At 38.9% G+C, this 18,837-nt stretch overlaps 1 pseudogene; it reads left to right on the forward strand.

Moving 5' to 3' along the window:
• Positions 1-2,694: 2,694 nt before the first annotated feature.
• On the forward strand, positions 2,695-18,381 carry LOC134202946 (uncharacterized; annotated as a pseudogene).
• The last annotated feature ends 456 nt before the right edge of the window (positions 18,382-18,837 follow it).

The following is an 18,837-nucleotide window of genomic DNA, read 5'->3' on the forward strand; positions in this document are numbered from 1 at the left end:
CATCAATTCAGCGGACGATGGAAGCCAATCACTTCCGATCTTGAGGGAAGTTAAGGATGCCATTCAACAGCTAAAGACCAATCAAGCACAGACTGATAGTCAGAAATTGGGAAACTGAACAGCTACCGGAGGAGTGGAAGGAAGGGGTTATATGCCCCATCTACAAGAAATGGGACAAACTGGAGTGTGAGCGATCACCATCCTTAATGCCGCCTACAAAGTGATATCCCAGATCATCTTCCGATATCTGTCACCATTAGTGAATGAGTTCGTAGGAAGTTATCAAGCCGGCTTCGTTGACGGCCGCTCGACAACGGACCAGATCTTTACTGTGCCGTAAATCCTCCAAAAATGCCATGAATGCCAGGTCTCAACGCACCATCTGTTCGTTGAGGCGGCATATGACAGTATATACCGCATAGAGCTGTGGAAAATTATGAACGAGAACAGCTTCCCTAGGAAGCTTATCAGACTGATCAAAGCAACGGTGGATGGTGTGCAAAACTGTGTGAAGATTTCGGGCGAACACTCCAATTCGTTCGAATCGCGCCGGAACTAAGACAAGGTGATGGACTTTCGTGCCTGTTGTTCAACATTGCGCTAGAAGGTGTCATGCGGAGAGCCGGGTGTAACAACTGGGGTACGATTTTCAACAGATCCAGTCAATTTATTTGTTTCGCGGATGACATTGTCGGCCGAACATTTGCAAAGGTGGCAGAACTGTACACCCGCCTGAAACGTGAAGCAACAAAAGTTTGGACTGGTGGTGAATGCATCGGTGGTGAATGCAACAAAGTAAATGCTTACGGGTGGAACCGAGCGCGACAGGGCCCGCGCTAGGCGAGGATACCTTCGAGGCGGTCAAGGAATTCGTCTACCTTAGATCCTTGCTTACAGCTGATGTTAGTTGTGAAATACGAAGACGCATCATCTGTGGAAGTCGGGCCTACTACGGGCTCCAGAAGAAACTGCGGTCAAAAAAGGATCACCACCGCACAAAATGTGCCATATACAAGACGCTGATAAGACCGGTAGTCCTCTACGGACATGAAACATGGACCATGCTCGAGGAGGACTTGCAAGCTCTCGGAGTATTCAAGAGCCGGGTATTTAGAACCATCTTTGGCGTTGTGCAAGAAGATGAAATGTGGTGCCGAAGAATGAACCACGAGCTCGCCCTGCTCTAGAAGTATACAGTATCCAGAAGGTAACTAAAGCCGGAAGGTAACGATGGGCAGGGAACGTTGCAAGAATGCCGGACAGCAATCCTGCAAAGATGGTGTTCGCTTCCGATCCGGCAGGTACGAGACGGCGTGTAACGCAGCGAGCGAAGTGGAATGACTAGGTAGAAAACGACTTGGCGAGCCTGGGAGACATTCGTGGATGGAGAGATGCGGCCTCGAACCGTGTATTGTGACGTCAAATTGTTGATTCAGTGTTATGTGTTTAGATGTAAACATAATAACTGAAATGAATGGCAAGTACCAACGAGCATAGATACTAAGGTGAGGAAATCCATGTACAGCGAAAAAGCTTTCACTACTACATTCGAACGAGCTCCCATAAGAAGCCGTGCAATAAAGTACATCATCATCTATTGTTTACGTTTTGCACCATCCACTAATACGCTTGCATTTGTTCTTCTCCTCATCTTAGTATCTATTCTCAAAGCAAGTAGAATGGATATACCACGAACAAGTAGACGTAACCCTTTAAGAAATTCCTATCGTCCTTGCACTCAACTGTCATTTTAAATTCAATGGATTACTCGTTTCACACGTAGAGGTGCGCGTTTCGTACAACATGTTGATGATTAACTGAGCGATAGATTTTTCAGGAAATTGTTCTAGCTGTTACGTTTGTTTGTCTGTGGATATAAAATACCCATTCTAAGCTGGACCGAGCTTAGAACACGCCATTTCCGGATTGGCCTGAAGAATAAGCCTGATGCTCCCCTAAAATCTGGCAAATATTAGTCAAAGTAAGATTTCAGCACTTTTTTCGATTTTTGTATTTTTTTACTATGGAAGCGTGATGGTCGTCTTTTGATTGCTACAGATCATCCAACCTCATTGATGGCAGCAATAGTGCTTTGGTCAGTCGCCGCGTGGTCGACAAGCAGCTGTGACGGGTGGCCGTCCCGGCGTTCAGGGAGACAGGCGACTGGCAGCCCACGAACGAGCGACCTGGAGTAAAACATTACATTCGGTTTTGCTCTGGACAACACGGAGTGTACGACCGTCATAGTTATAGGTAGGTATGCAAAGTGGCCTAGTTGGGTCTACATGTCCAGAAAGTGTCCTTGAAATCTGAGAGAGTGCTGCCGTCCCCCGAATTCGATTTGGCGTGAAATGCGTCAATCACAATATTTAAGATTTCTGTATGACAAGGGAGGCAAAAATTAGATCGTGCTGAATTAAATTTCCACCTGTTTCTACTTGTTTTCTTCTTTGTATTTTATCGTCATTGTCTATTTTTCCGATTACTTAAATTAAGCTAACTTCTACAACAAATACCCGTATAGCCTTATTTGTCTGTTGGTCCTAACCGATATTTTGTATTCTGAACTGGTGACGTTCAACATCACAGAAAAAACAGCCGCTCTACGCAGCAGATTGTTGGTATCTTAATAAAAATGATACGACATGCTTTTCCTCTCGCTTGCCCAGCATCGGATAAGAGAGTAATTAACGCCCAGATACGAGAAACAATTGGCGCCAATCGGACGCGTTTAGGTGTTTCTCGTGGTCGTCGTGAGGGAGCTGGAAGCTCGAGCTATCTGAGTGGGACTGCCTATCTAGTGTTGCCGTGTCGTCCGGAGAAGAGGTGCTAAAGCCGGCACTAGCAACTGCAGTCTATTACTATTCGGTCGTTTCGCGAATTGGACGTGTTTTGGCCTTGCTCTTCAATATCCCATCTCGCCGATCGTCGTTCTGTTCATTATAAAGGCGATTCATATTGCTATCACCATATTAGTTCATCTCCGGGGCTCAGTTGTTTGTTGGATTGTGCAAATTATCGGATCAGGTGGTTGATAGATTTTGACGACGTTAGATTTGTGCAATTTTGTTCACTCCGAAACGATGAATTTCATCCGATGCTAATGGTTTTGCTAATAGTTTTAATGAAATCGCAAAAGTGGTACTGTTTAATAACGACAGAAGTGATTTTTGTCATAAGGAAGTGTAGAAACGCATTGCTTTGGAAGGTGTCCTAACTGTTTTGGCTGGCAGTCGGCAGGTGAATAATCAGTGATGGACGGCAGACAAAACGGTTGTGGTGCCCACCGCAGGTTGATCATCGTACTGTTGCTGATACGATTGGGTAAGATTTTATGACAAATCAACATCAAGTTTACAAGACTTATGTGATTTTTAACAGAGATTCAAACTAGGATTAGATGAATTTGATAGCACATCCCTGCAAACCGATATCATGCACAGGTAGCAAAAAGTATTAAATTAAGGTTCTATCTTCTATCAGATTTTTCAAATGGGCATTTGAATCTTTGTTTACAAATCAGGTAAGTAACTTCGGATTTTATCCTTAATATAAAAAATAAAGTCTAGCGAAAAAGATCTTTGGATAAGAAAGTCTATTTCAGAAGCACGTAAAAAGAAGAAAGGCACAAAGCTATATCTATTTTTTATGAAATCTGCAGTGCAGCATGCGTAAAATATAATGCTAAAGGGTTATTGCTATAAAATCACAAGTATCCATGCATAGGGATACGGCAGGTATTTCTATCCATCGTAGTAGGGACTAAAATTTACGAAAGTAACTTAGCTAGAACTCCACTATAACAGAACGTGTCTCCTGAACTTATGATTGGGTACGGATGAGTTTGGCAAAAATGTTTCTTTTTTAATGGTTTTCGAGACTATGACGAAAAGACAAAAATACCTGCCTCAACCCTATTTCATATGAAAACATGTAGATTCTCGAATGGAAGATGAAACGCGTGTAACAGATATTGTATAGTGAAAGTAAAAGAAAGAATGTTTGTCCATCTTATCTTCTATCTACATACATAATTCGTCACGATTTTACTCACGAAAGGATGATCTGATTTGCCATTTTTTTTCGCTGATCGATTCGACTTGTGACTACACGTGACTTGTTCAGTGTTTTATATATAGGGAAAATTGCTAAAATTCATTCAATTTTTGAGATTCTATTCCCGGAATGGTATTCAAAATTCTTGAAGACGCTAGTTTTTGTTCGTCTTAACTTTACGAAATAAGATTCGTGCCACCCGCTTCTACTTACGTTTTCATTCGGTCTGGAAGTCTTCTTCTGGAAAATACGTTGACGGAATATGCTTATAAAAAGATGATGATCAAATGTGATGCGATGTTTACATTTCTGCATGAAGTAGATATGATTGATTTGATTTTTAATTAGATCATCACGGAAGACTCACATGACTGCATCAAGCTATTTAGGTCCGGTAATGGCGGTTTGTTGATGCTTCAAAATCAATCGATCACCTTACTTCATATCATTCATGGAGGCCAGATTTACTTTTGAGGAAGTGACAACTGGATACCACTTATGTTTTGTAGTATTGCTATGAACTCTAGTACACCGCACTGCTTACGGTAACAACAAACCTCTTGACAGACACTGCAGATTGTTTAATGATGTATGTGACATGTTTGATTTAAATGTTAATAATCTAGTCTTTAAAAATAGGATTGAGATACTTTGGTCTGTGTGGTATGGAATCAAGGATGAACAATAGATAAATAAATAATCCAGGGAATGGAGCAAGGTATCCAAACTGACACGGTCTACACGGACTTCCCAGCTGCTTTTGAAAAAATAAATTATGAATTTGCAGTAGCTAAACTATCTCGCCTAGGCTTCAATGGCAGCTTTCTAAAATTGATCTATTTTCGTAGCCACATCAGGGGTCCTCAGGGCATTCACTTCGGACCACTTGTCTTTCTGCTATACCTCAACGATGGACAGTGTGAACCAAGATGAATACACAGCTAGGTGTTTCAATCTTCCCAATTTATGGACGAGAAGACGGCGGGGTGAAAAATTCATTTTCGGTGCAAAACATAAACAAACCGGCTGGCTCTCCCATACTAAAATATGAGCTTCTTGGTGTGGGGGATAGTGGTGGGCCATTACAAAAAAAAAAAATCCAAGATGGCTGAATCGTGAATTTGGCAGATTGGAACACCTAGTGGTGTATTCATCTTGGTGTGAACTTCGGAATCGGCTGATTTAGATAACCTAATTACTAATAACTTGCTAATTGGCTTAAAATACAATCAACCCTCCGTGAGTCGATATTGAAGGGACCAGCGACAGTAGAAGCATAAGTATTAGAACGCTAGTGGCGCTGTAGTCATTTTAATTATTTTGTCAAATTATGCTTCAACAAGCTTCAATTGGCCATAGTTTATCCATCATATTGAAGTGCATGTTTGGTTGCATCACCAACATGAGTTTGTCACTTGTAGTACCGGTACTTTGGCTGCCAGGTCGAAGTAACCTAGATGTTAGTCACACGAACAGGAGCGACAATAGGGCACTGCTCGGAAGAATCTCTTTCTCTTTCGTTCTTAGGGCACTGCACGGACTGCTTTGTCTCTTTTTCGCTGCAAAGAAATTAGAAAACAACAAGGCCAGTAAACGTCAAAATTTATGAGGAACGAAAGAGAAAGAGATGTTTTGTCTCTTTTTCGCTGCAAAGAAATTAGAAAACAACAAGGCCAGTAAACGTCAAAATTTATGAGGAACGAAAGAGAAAGAGATGTTTCCGTGCAGTTCCCTATAGCAATCTAATACTTTTGAATCAACTCCAGCGACTCATAGGAATATTCAGATGTGGAATGAAAAATTCATGGAAAGCTGTTTGAAGGGACCATCACAGCAACCCAAAAAATATTTTTTAGTATGGCATAATTTGCATCCATGAGGCGATATCGAGTCATTGAACATTGACTCATGAAGGTTTGACTGTAATGAAATTGTACTAAACCTCCAATTGCCCGAGAATAACTTTTTCGCGAAAGCATACTCCCATTTGTCATAAATGCACTTTTTAAGGAGACGCTCTTTAATATGTCAGCGTAATGAGGAACCTTGTTGTTATTTGAGACCCAGAAAAATGTCTGAATTTGATATCACATCGCAAAGTACACTTAATGTACTAAATGATAAAGTTTGTCACTTAACTATTTCCAATGTTTTGGTTGGATTTATCCCACTTGAAAAATGACAAAATTTTGAAAAACACAAACTAATTTTAACGATTTTTTTATTTGCTCGCGGCAAGAAACCATATACTTGTGCACGCTTCGATAATGGCTCTGATTATATATGCTGTAGTTCGACATTGCTCAGATTCGTCGTATCTATCAAGTGTGAAAACATATTCATAGTGGCCCACAACTGGAGACACTCCTCTGCTAATAAGAATAATTTCGTTCTACACAATTTGAAAAGCATACATTTTCATGTAAAAGAAAATACACTTTGGTGTGAAATTGTGTAACAGCTAACCGGTTATAGGCAGACATCTCGGAAGGCTTGGTCCAGACGGTCAAGTGGAATGGACTTATCACGTAGGGAACGGCTCTTATCAGCTGGTATCCAATTGTATCTAAGCCGGCTTTTTTGCTAGTTTATTATCATCAACCATAAACATTGAGTATGACGCATTTTGTTAACAATGTGTTAAATGATACATACATTTGTTTTCCGTACAAAATGTGTGGAACTGGTGACCTGATTCTGCCAAAAGGAAATGGGGAGACGGGTTAGACGGTATAATATGCACCCCCACGAAGATAATATCTATAAAAACTTTTTAACAACGCAATTTATGCAAACTTTGTGTTATTTGGTAGTCCAACAAGTCTCAAATGTATTGCCAGTGAGTAGTCATATAAAAATATTACAGAGAACGCGCAACAAAGTTTTTTTTTTTAAATTCGTGAAAAAATGGATTTTAAAAAGTGCCAGGGCTATACGCCCCACCTTAACCAATGATGTTTCATAGCCCTTCATTAGTATTTTATCAATCCCATAATAAAAAGGTTACACATCCTTATGTGCTTGACATTAAAAAACCAACATAAGTCCATTTAGGAGAAGGAGGGGCAATATGCCCTAGCTAAGCATAGACTGCTTTTATGCCTTAGCTATAACGATTGAACAAACAAGGTAAATATAAGTAAATATCTGAAAGTCATTTTGCCCCGAAGGGGGGGGGGGGCGTTTTGGGGCCTCTTCCCCTTAGCAGATTTGAATTACATTTCAATAGTTTCCATATCATTTGGAAGCAACTGGTGCAGGCTCACTGCGCTTGTGTCCATTTGGAAGGGCAGGCAGGGCTTTGAACAGTGAAACATATTTTCGAAAAACGTAACATTTTTGAAGATGGAAAAAATTTTATATCATATAAACCACTGCGAAAAGTTATTTTGTTGCCAAACTGAGTGTTTCAGTGCAAGTTTTGCGGACAGTATGCTAGCGTCGCTCCAGAATGTTGAGCAAACAAACATGAAAAGTTACACAGAAAAAAATAATGAAAACTAAGAAGCGCGTAAAAAATAAAAACATGAAAAATTACACTATTTTGAGCGTACATGGATATTTTCCAACAAGTACACCCTAAATGTATGCAATTTCTATAGCATTATGTCAGTTACTACGGCATACATCATATAAAAAGTGACATAATGCATACATTCAGGCGATAATATCGTTTAAATTTACGCTCTTTTTGGCATTCCTTTATGTGCATTACTTTCGTGTAAATTTCAACAACTTTTTCTATCTGTGTACATATCACAATAGTCCTAAAATCTGGACGCAGTGATCTTCACCCGACAAACGAGGAAAAAAAAATCTGTGTACATCAAAACTGTAACTTTTTTTTGCTATTATTTTCATTATGTAATACAAAAATACTTCCACAATCACATAGTATGATGTTTTTACAAATATTCAAAGGTACCAATTTTACCCTCAGTTAGTTATACACTCAAAATAGTGTAATTTTTCATGTCTTTATTTTTTACGCACTTCTTAGTTTTCATTATTTTTTTCTGTGTAGTTTTCTAGAAATCAAAGGGGGCGTTTTGGCCAGATATTATCGATTTAAACCTGTCTTCAAATTGCTGTTTAAACAAACTTGATATGCGTTGCTTAACAAAAAATGTTCATCAGCTCTGCAAAGTTAATGTCATTAAATGAAAAACAGCCTCCAGATGCTTACGCTCCGATGACGATTAAGAATCAATCTGAGATCAAACCGCTTTTCGAGGTTTTCTGTTGCTGGCAATTTATATATATTTAAACGATAAAGAGAATGTGGCGCCGTTATAGGGAAGGAGAAGACCGCGAGCTGTCACCTAGAGAAGAAGTAGCTTCATGGAAATTTCACGCGGTGAGGTATAAGAAATGGATTACATTTTTGTTATCAAACAAAAATTATAGATTTTTAAAAATTCTTTTTTTCAAGGGGTTAAAAATTTAAAAGCACGCGAAATAAGTATCAATGTTACCTAAATTTTTATGTTTCATTTTTAAAAAGCAGTTAATTCATAAGATTGTTTAAATTCTTAAATAATTTAAATTCTTTATATTCCAGACCAAAAATTGTTTGATTAAAATTGGCTTATAACGTTCTAGAGTCATTTTAGTTTCCCAGAATTCGCCCTATTAGCATTAAAATCGTGACAAAGTTCACTTCTATATGGAGCCAGTCTTATTATCAACGCCAGTATTATAATTAATTATTTATGGTTCAGATGTTTTATTCTTCACCATTCATAATTTCTCAACAGTTCAGGTTGTACGATAAGCCACCGTCATATCTTAAGCCAACATTACAACCCGTGATCATACGATAGATGATTAAATAGATTTGCAAACATTTTGACGGAAATGCTAACCAGTTGAATAGCGAACAACCTATTTGTTCAAGATAAATTAATGAAGACAGTTTACTGGTAGTGGTGTGATAATACTGGATGATTCATATGAAATCATCACGCAATTTTAATACCAATAATCTAATTAGCACCGCTGTTCTTCGTTTTCATTATCGCGTTTCGTTTACTCCTCTTTATGGATTGATACTAAAATTTTACTCGCATTCAACGCATATGAATATTGAAGGAAATATGGAGAATCTATCGGATGATTTTAAAGTATAGCTATCCTATTCTACACGACAGGCAAAGTTGAAACATGGGCAATTCGAAACCGTTCTTCTATATTTCAGAAATGTGACGTTCCGTGCAAATACATTTGATGATCTGCCCGATGATTTGATGATCAAAAGTTACTGAACCCTTGTGAAATCGCAAACAAGAAAAGAGGTTTGCCGGAAAAATGGTCATGCTGACGTAATTTCACATAAGCTTAAAAAAGACACAGTCCTTCAGAGTGACATGCTCACGACTTTTTCATGAAATGACGAAGCAATCGAAAATAATTTGTAGAACAACACGTCGAAGCAGTTACCATGGATTAAAAATTACGCCATTTGATTTCGAATCATTTGGCAATTATCGATGCCCGTGTAGCATAGTATCATGCTGATAAGGTCACAAAAAAAACTTAATTTTTCGCATATGCTTACGTGTAGAGTTAATCACAAATAGTATCGAATGTTCGCCAGCTCAAAGTTGATGATATACCTTCACAAATATAGATCCGCAGAACAGTCAAAACGACGCTTAGTGCGGTCAGGACATCCCCGATTACATTAAAACAAACGGCTTCATAAAAACACGATCCCAATAGGGTGAGTAACCAATGGTGAACCAACTTGTGGCTAAATTTTACTCTTGCTGCTTTTACGCAGGGTATCTATTTAGCCTTGCGAGCAAAGACGTAGAATTGCCAATTCGAAGGTGGCGATTTTGATGCTCGGTTTATCTTCTTCTCTTCTTCTTCTATCTTCTATATATAAAAATGAGTTTGCTTTTCTTTTGAGGCATTACAAAACTCGTGAAGGCATTGACCGATTTACAAGATGCGAGGAAATATTTAATGAATTCTCCTCTACACTTTTGGATAAAAAGTACATAATCAATACTATTTTCGAACAATTTCTCAATTTATACAATCATTTGAATAGGAAGAGTGGGATTTCCAACTTTCGTGGATAAAAATCAGGCTTTCTCCCTATATATTGGGTTAAACTAGGAAACGATGGATTGCTCGAACTTTTTTCTGGAAGTAGATACTCTATTCATTCCGCAGATTTGGCATAAGTGCCTCTGCTTATGGAACCACATTACCCATTTTTGGCCCGTCATACAACCTCGCAGTTTAAATAATCGTGGAAATGCCTAACGATTATAAACAATTAGCTGCAAGGCGGTAACGTCCCAGTTTTGGGATTTGATGTCAATAAGAAGATGATTTTCGTTAGAAAACTGCAGAAAAACTCAATAAATAACGCAGTGAATCAAATTCTGTACTACGGTACTCTAAAATTTGTGGTAGATTTTAGAAAATGCAGTTTGTTCATGAAACACATTTTTTTAAATTCCATCGTTTATTTGATAAGCTTGAAGAATCCCGTGTTTGAGAAAGGATGCATTTTTTTTTTGCTTTGGGCTCGGTAAACTTTTTTTCAGCTCGCATTTCTTTATTAGTTTTGTTTTTTTTGTTGAATTGCTTAACAAGTCTTTGTCTTCAAAATGTAGGAATTCAGTGTGTGCTGCTAAGAAATCTATTGTATTCGAATATAAAAGTAGTTCACGCATATCAATTGCAAACCATGGAGTGCACGCTTAAACGTTTTTACGTAACGTTGACGTGAGTGACGCTCACACAGCATACCAATGTTCGATTCCTGTCTGGAACTTTATGATTTTGACAAAAAAGGGACGAACTTAGTTTCATCTATCCTTACATCCCTTAGTATCATACATAACCACTAGGACATTACCATCTCGCAGCATATAGTATTCATTAAGCACTTCCACAGTTCTTAAGTGACATGTTTCTTAGCCAAAGGTTCTTTCTAAAATTACGTAACGCTAAATTTGGTGATTTTGGACCCCCACGTAACACTTTTTGTATGGAAGGTTTTTTTTGTATGGACCGTAATGCTCTGCTTGATCCCCTCCCTCCCCCTTCAGCGTTAAGTAATTTGTGAAAGAACCCCAAGTTTCCATTTTCTGCATTCTTATACCATGAGTCTAGCACAATGATTCTTTTATGCCCAGGGAAGACGACACAATTTCCAACCCCAAAATTTTCTAGACCGAAGCGGGAATTGAACTCAGCCACCCCCAGCATGTCCTTGCTTTGTTGCCGCGGATTTTACCACAAGGCTAAGGTGGGCTTCAGTTTCATATAATACTGCCTAAAATTATGCTTCCGAGCTACTTAAGATAATTATCTTACTCAAGCACAAAAGTGGAAGGTTTGCATATTCATAATTGTTTAGCTATACCCCTTGTTCCTAGTGTGAATTACAAGCAAAACCCTCTTAAAACCTCTGAGATAAATCTTCTACACCCAGGTTTTTTTTACACGGTTTGGTTTTGGTCGTTTAAGACCTTCAGGGTCAATGAAGCAATGAGTTAACCCCACCAAAAAATTCACAAAAAATCAAAGAAAATTCAGAGGGTATTTGAAAAGCTGTAAAAGTTCAGATTAACCGAGAAATTAATGAATTCCAACCGCGTAAAAAAAACCTGGGTGTATATATAAAACAAATAATGGACTGCCCAACTATTGCTAATTTATATTCGTTTTCTTCTTCTTTCCACGAAGAAAAATGTTATGATGGAACTCGAAAACTTTGAAAATCAATTTGCATGGAATTTTCATATTTTGACCATCAATATATATATAAAACAAAGTTGGCATTTGTAAGACTCAAAAATAAATAAACCAATTTTTACAAATTTATATTTTGGGAGATTTTTGGCTTCGCAGTCTTGAAAGGAATTGAAAACTATATTTCTAATCATTTAGAGTCGTTTCGGTCCATTTAGGGCCTTTTTCAAGTCCGAAACGTCGGGAAAAGACTAAAGACATAGTTTTCAATTTCCTTCAAGGCTGCGGAGCCCAAGATCTCCCAAAATAAGTTAAATACTACAGTCGAGTAAAAAACAAAAAAAAAATATGCGTTTTCTTCTTCTATTTACGAGGAAAAATGGTATAATGAAAGTGGAATACTTTGGAAATCAAAACTCAATCTTTTCGACAAAATAGTTTTTCAGTCAATTTGCATGAAGTTTGCAAATTTTGACCATCTATATAAGCGGTTCTAAACCTTTCTCTTGAGAAGAACCCCTTCAAACTTATGCTTTTAATGAGGTACCTCTTGATAGGAAAATTTCAACTCTTTCGAGAGCAGGCGAAAGCATTCCGAGCTTCCGAGATTCTAGGGAGGAGGATTCCATTTCTTGAAAGAAGGCTTTCGAGTCGCTTGAAATGAGGCTTCCGAGCCTCTTGAAAGGAGCCTTTCGACCCGCTTGAAATGAGGCTTCCGATCCTTTTGAAATGAGGCTTTCGAGCCTCTTGAAAGGAGGATTCCGAGCCTCTTGAAAGGAGGCTTCCGAGCCTCTTGAAAGGAGGCTTCCAAGCTTCTTGCAACTAAGCTACTGAGCTTTCCGGAAAAAGGCCTTCATGTCTCTCAAATAGAGGCTTCCAAACCTTTAGATTCTAGATTTTAGTTCAGCAGAATATTATTCAACATTTTGCCTCAATCAGGTAGATCACATTGAAGATTTTCAAAATTTGTTCATTCAACGTTTTGTCCTTTTGATCTTTTGTCCCACACACTGTACTGATTGGGCTGGACATAATTCAAAAGTCTTTGATTTACTGATCGCTGGATTTACTAGAATAAAAAATAAATCAAAACTGGGTTTAATGTTTTTTCGTTTCATACAAATTGTATGGAAGTTCAAAAATTTACAAACTTTCTGTGATTTTTCACATTTTTTATATACAACGTACAAACTATATCAGCATATTGCCGCAAAGCTCTAGAACCAAAACATTTTTTGTTGTAGTCAACACATTTTTTTTTTCAAATTGTCACTTACACTTTTCTGTTTCTAACCCCCTCAATTGTAATACATCCGCCATTACGCATTTTTGTCCTAGGTACCCCCTAGGGCCAGCGAAGGTATCGCCAGGGGTACATGGTTGAGCACAGCCAATCTATATAAATAAAACAAAGTTGGCATTTGTACGACCGCGCATCACTCAAAAATAAACAACCCAATTTTTACAAATTTATATTCGTTTTCTTCTTCTATTTACAAATAATTTGAAAAAAATGGATTAAAAATTTAATCTCTTCGATAAAATAGTTTTTTGTACATTTGTATGAGAATTTCAAATTTTGATCATCTGTATAATATAATACGAAGTCGGCATTATAATTCGATAATGGAATGATCGATTTGAACCATTTTTTTTAAACGGAATCGCCGTCTTCGACCAGAGGTCGTACAGACTGAACACTTAACATTTAGTATGAGACAACGGACAGTACAATTTCGCAATACCCAGTGGACCAGTGGAGAACTTTTCGCTTTACGAATAGTTTTCTCCTTGCCGGGGCAGTAATCGAACCCACACTCCACAGCACATGCGTCTAGACGAGTAACGTCACTATCCGCACGGCTACGAAGTCCACAATTTGGGATTTGTGTATGTTTACTTAATTAATAGAAAATATGTTATGATAAAACCTATTAAAAAATTAAAAACCATTCCAATGAACCGATTTGTTTTCTAAATAAATTGTGAACGCAAAAAAATATATCAGACAAAAGATCAAATTTGAGCGATACAACGTTCGCCGGGTCAGCTAGTGATTTATAAAATTAAAAGTTCGACCTGGTGTCACAAGGCGTACTCTCACTCAGTTTAGAAATTGGCTATGACCATTGCGTAGGCTTCCCGGATTGTGGCCGATGTGACCTAATTGGATCCAACATTTTTTTATGAAATCATGAAGTTTGAGGTGTCACACGACATATTTTGATTTAATTTAAACCTTTCCGTCATTGACGTCTGTTTCTGAAAGCTTTCAAAAATGAAATTCGCTGTCCGAATTTCGGAAATGACCATTCCGGAGGTTCCCTGGATTGAACCCGAGTGGCCCAGGACCCTTGAAAATATCATTGATTTGGGAAGTCATGAAGTTTGAGGTGTTGCACGGTCTATTTTAACACAATTTAGGAAATGTCCACAGACGGTCCGACTTTACTGCGACAGAACAAAAACTCTTGGGCAGAGTCAAAGTTGTACAACATGTCGGAGCTTGTATGGGGCCCCGTAGGCCGCTACGGACATGAGACCTGGACGATGCTCGTAGAGAACCAACGACCCAACAAACATTTGAAGCTAATGGAGCGCTTATTGAACCAAAAATAGTCTTCTTCAGCTAAAAAAACTAGCTTATTCAGCTTAAATTGTTTGTTTGGGAACACTTGGAGTTTTTCAAATAAAAGTGCCGTGTATCATCGTGCCTATACTGCGTGCAGGTGGCAGATGGTACGTGGAGGATGCGAATGATCCATGAGTTGCACCACCTGTTGGGAGAACGATCCATCGTTCTCACTGCGAAAATTGGACGACTACGTAGGCTGCGTGTAAGATTTTTCCCATACAAATTATTGTTTGTTTATAGGCAGAGTAAGAAAATTACAGATCCCCCCCCATCCCCCCATATGTGCTTACGTAATTATTGAACGACCCCATACTGCTCGTCTTAAAGTAAGTCGGATTTTTGTCCAACATAAACTACACAGTTTCTATCTTTACAACTGCTTGAAACTTTTACAAGCCATTTGGACTGAAGTGGTTTCGATTGTATTACGATTCACATAGACATTCATTCGCACTGATATAGGATATTGCAAGGAATACAAGTTTTTTTTCACACGTTCTTCTTCTTATAAGCATTACATCCCCACACTGGGACAGAGCCGCCTTGCAGCTTAGTGTTCATTAAGCACTTCCACAGTTATTAACTGCGAGGTTTCTTAGCCAGATTACCATTTTTGCATTCGTATATCATGAGGCTAACACGATGATACTTTTATGCTCAGGGAAGTCGAGACAATTTCCAATCCGAAAATTGTCTAGACCGGCACTGGGAATCGAACCCAGTCACCCTCATCATGGTTTTGCTTTGTAGCCGCGCGTCTTACCGCACAGCTAAGGAGGGCCCATTCACACATTACGAGTTTTCATTCACACAATAACGATTGATTTTCATTACGGTAAAAAATATCGTGTACATTTTTCATTTTAATCTGACAAAGATTTTTCGTCAATAATCTGACAAAGTTTGATATGCAATGTGATTAAGATTTTTGATGGACGCAAATGCGACTTTATTTGCTGTTTGTTATAAGATATGTGGTTTACTGGGACGCATTCAAACCCGCATAGACGACTGTCGCTGCTATCCGCACTGTCGCGAAGCTCACTATGAAAAGGTGACAGATCTGTTCACCCACCTGAAACGTGTGTCAACAAGAGTTGGATCAGTGGCGAATGTGTCAAAGACAAAGTACAGTGTGCCAAATCGAGCGCGACAGACCCGTCTAGGATGTATGTATGACAATAAAAGTTGATACCTTCGGAGGATCGAGGATTTCGAAGATCATTGCTGGAGGCTGACAATAAAGTTAGTCGTAAAATACGAAGGCGCATCATTTGAAAAAAGTCTTTGCGAATGCACTTTATAAACACGAGACAGAGATATTGCTCGATGAGGACCAACACGTGGGCTTCGTGGCCGTGCGTTTAGCGACGTCAATCGTCTAGACGCATGTGTTGTGGAGTGTGGGTTAGATTCCCGCCCCGGTAAGGAGAAAACTTTTCGAAAAGCAAAAAGTTCTCCACTGGTCCACTGGGTGTTGTGTAAATGTCCTGTCAGTTGTCTCATGCTATACGTTAAGTATTCAGTCTGTGCGAACTCTGGTCGAAGACGATGATTCTGTCGTTTTTCAACACGCACGTAGAGGCTTAAAACAATTAGTGAGTCTTCTATGGAGTGCGAAAGGAAGCGCTACATGGAAGAAGCGAGTGAATCGTGAATTGCTTAAACTTTTAGAAACAATTCATTCGATTTTCCTATCTATGGGAACCAAACCGAAGGGGTCTCCAGTAGCCTTGCGAGCAAAGGCGTAGAATTTCCAATCCGGAGACGGCGAGTTCGATTCTCGGTCCGGCCTAGGATGTTTTCGGGTTGGAAACATTCTCGACACCCTGGGCATAGTGTATCCATTGTACTTGCCACACAAGTTACATCCTCATGCAATGGCGGGCATAGAAAAACTTTCAATTAATAACTGAGGAGATGCTAATAGAATACTAAGTTGGAAAGTAGGCCAAGTTCCAGTTGGAATGTAGAGCCATTGAAGAAGAAGAAGAAAGGGACCAAACCAGCTACTTCCGCATTGGCAGTCTGACAAAGAAATTAAAACAATGATGTTCAAAAAAACAAAATCTGATCGTCAATAATTTTATTGAACTTAATTCTATTGGCACAATTTTATCAGTTATAGATCAATTGCAAAGATAAACTTTATCCAAATGGTTCTTTTCGCGTCATTTCAATAACAGGATGTACTGGTCTACAAGCTTATGGAGAGACCAGTGTTTACGCATGATTATCACGATTTGGATTTTTTGAAATGGTGTTTGCAAAATTTTACTGCTATACTAATGCCGCATTTTTTATCGACAGAAGTTCGAGCGAATAAATGATTAGTAGCGCGTTTTATCAGAAAGCTCTGCTTTACTGCCGTTTTCTTATCTCTATAGGAAAATGTAGACTCACCCCTGATTCGTACCATGCAGCTATGAATTAACATCTTTATCCATTCTGTTTCCAGTCAGCTTAACCAATGGATCGACGGTAGCTTCAGAAGGAGCCACTTTTGCTAGGAATTGTTCCGTAGAAGAGCTCAATGTTGAGGAAGAACAGGCTGCCAATGTTTCATCCGTGGATTTCTATAATCAGAAAGCATCAGCAGTCGGTTATCAAGTAGAGGAAGAAGAAGCTGGTAAGCAAAAGTTGCACTGGAATCCACTATTTTGCCTAATTCATTTTATCTTTCAGAAACTTCAACTTTAAGTACGAACCAAACGACAAATCTACGGGAACTCAATTCTGTGACAACTCCGACAATGGACCTGATCACCCATCATTTGGTATGTGGCTACCCTGATAGCTCTGGTATCGTTCTTTGTCGTGATGGCGTGTGCGGATACGAACAAAGTGCTTCACCCCGAAACCTCCGGATGAAGAAACGCCGGTACCCCCAACGCCAGCTCCATCATACCGCCTGTTTGCTCCACCTAGCTATGAGTCAGTCATTGAAAAAGGGCCGGATAGTATTTTCATCATACCCGTTCCTGATAGCAGAGAACAGTTTACCGAGGATTTAGTGGCAAATCTGTCTGACGTAATGCAACCTGCAGAACCAATCAGCAATACTGAAAGGGATTGTGTAGAAAATCGTAATCATTCACACCGCGCCGAACTCCAGTTATCAGTCACTGTGTGAAAAGACTGGAACTTTTAAGGTTCTTGACGTCATTTTCGACGTGAATCGAATACAGGTTTCCTTCAAGTGGTGCGAATCTAGGATATATGGCTTCCAGTTGCGAATATAAAGGTTGCATCAGTGAAATCTGGTTCAAGTGATTTGTGAAGCATATTGCTCTTTGAACGATACGTGGTGCTGTTGATCAAGCGGTAAAGTTCTGCAGAAGAGAAAAATCTCCGAAAGTTTTCCACTTGAAACATGTGCAACAAATCGAAAGATTATCCACTATCTTAGTTCATTCAACAACGGGCTAATCTCGCAACACATTACGCTTCGTGCTGCAACGATTCATGAATGCGATCAATATCGGACACACTGCTGGAGGAAATATCCATATTTATCAACAGATAAGCATCTCTTGCGAGCGGCGACGTGACTGAAATGAAGATTACCATCGCGCACCAAATAACATATTCAACAAAGGTGACTCCCTAAGCTGATATTAGTCGCAATTTATTTGTGCAATGCGTCACGATCATTCGCGCACAAATGTACCTACAGTAATCGGGTACGGTTTAGATTTATCTTGTGGCGATAATAATGACCGATAACTGGTTTCTCCGCAACTGTATGCAGTATTAGTGCAGGATTGTATTTATAAGATATGACTGAGCACAGTGAGACGTAATCACGACAGCGACAATCATTTTAATTGTTAATTAGTTTACACACCCCCCACGACTGAGTATCTCAATGATTTAGAATTTAAATGTGATAATGGATGTTTTGATTGAGAGTAGGTTACGATTTTGTACGGTAGATAAGTGACGAGATAAAAAAACGTTCATGTAAAACAGAATGATGGAATGATATTTATTTCCCGAAAGACCCTTTTTGTCAATGGTGCTACGACATTATTCGTGCAATCTGTATCAACAGAGTTGCAGTTGTTTCATTATTTTATGCCGGGATTATTTAGGATGGCATTGCTCCCCTACCATTAGATTAGAGATGCATAGATTCTATGTTCGTGGATCACGAAGAATAAACAGTTACTCACAGAATTGTACGCTCAATATAGATCAGATGAATAAATATTTCTTTCTTAAGCCCCAAAAGCAATGCCAGCGGAACGGCGACGGAAACGGCAAATCTGACAGAAAATATTAGGCTAACTGTCAAATCTTGCCGTTTCCGTCGTTTTGATTGCCAAATCTTACCTAGTGTTGTCAAATGTCAAATTTATTCAAATCTTTTTTAGAAGCATTCATGTTTTTATGTTTTTGTTCAAAAGTACATTGCTCTAAATACCTAC

The sequence above is a fragment of the Armigeres subalbatus genome, unplaced genomic scaffold (genome assembly GCF_024139115.2).
Source record: "Armigeres subalbatus isolate Guangzhou_Male unplaced genomic scaffold, GZ_Asu_2 Contig1540, whole genome shotgun sequence".
Classification (NCBI taxonomy): Eukaryota; Metazoa; Arthropoda; class Insecta; order Diptera; family Culicidae; genus Armigeres; species Armigeres subalbatus.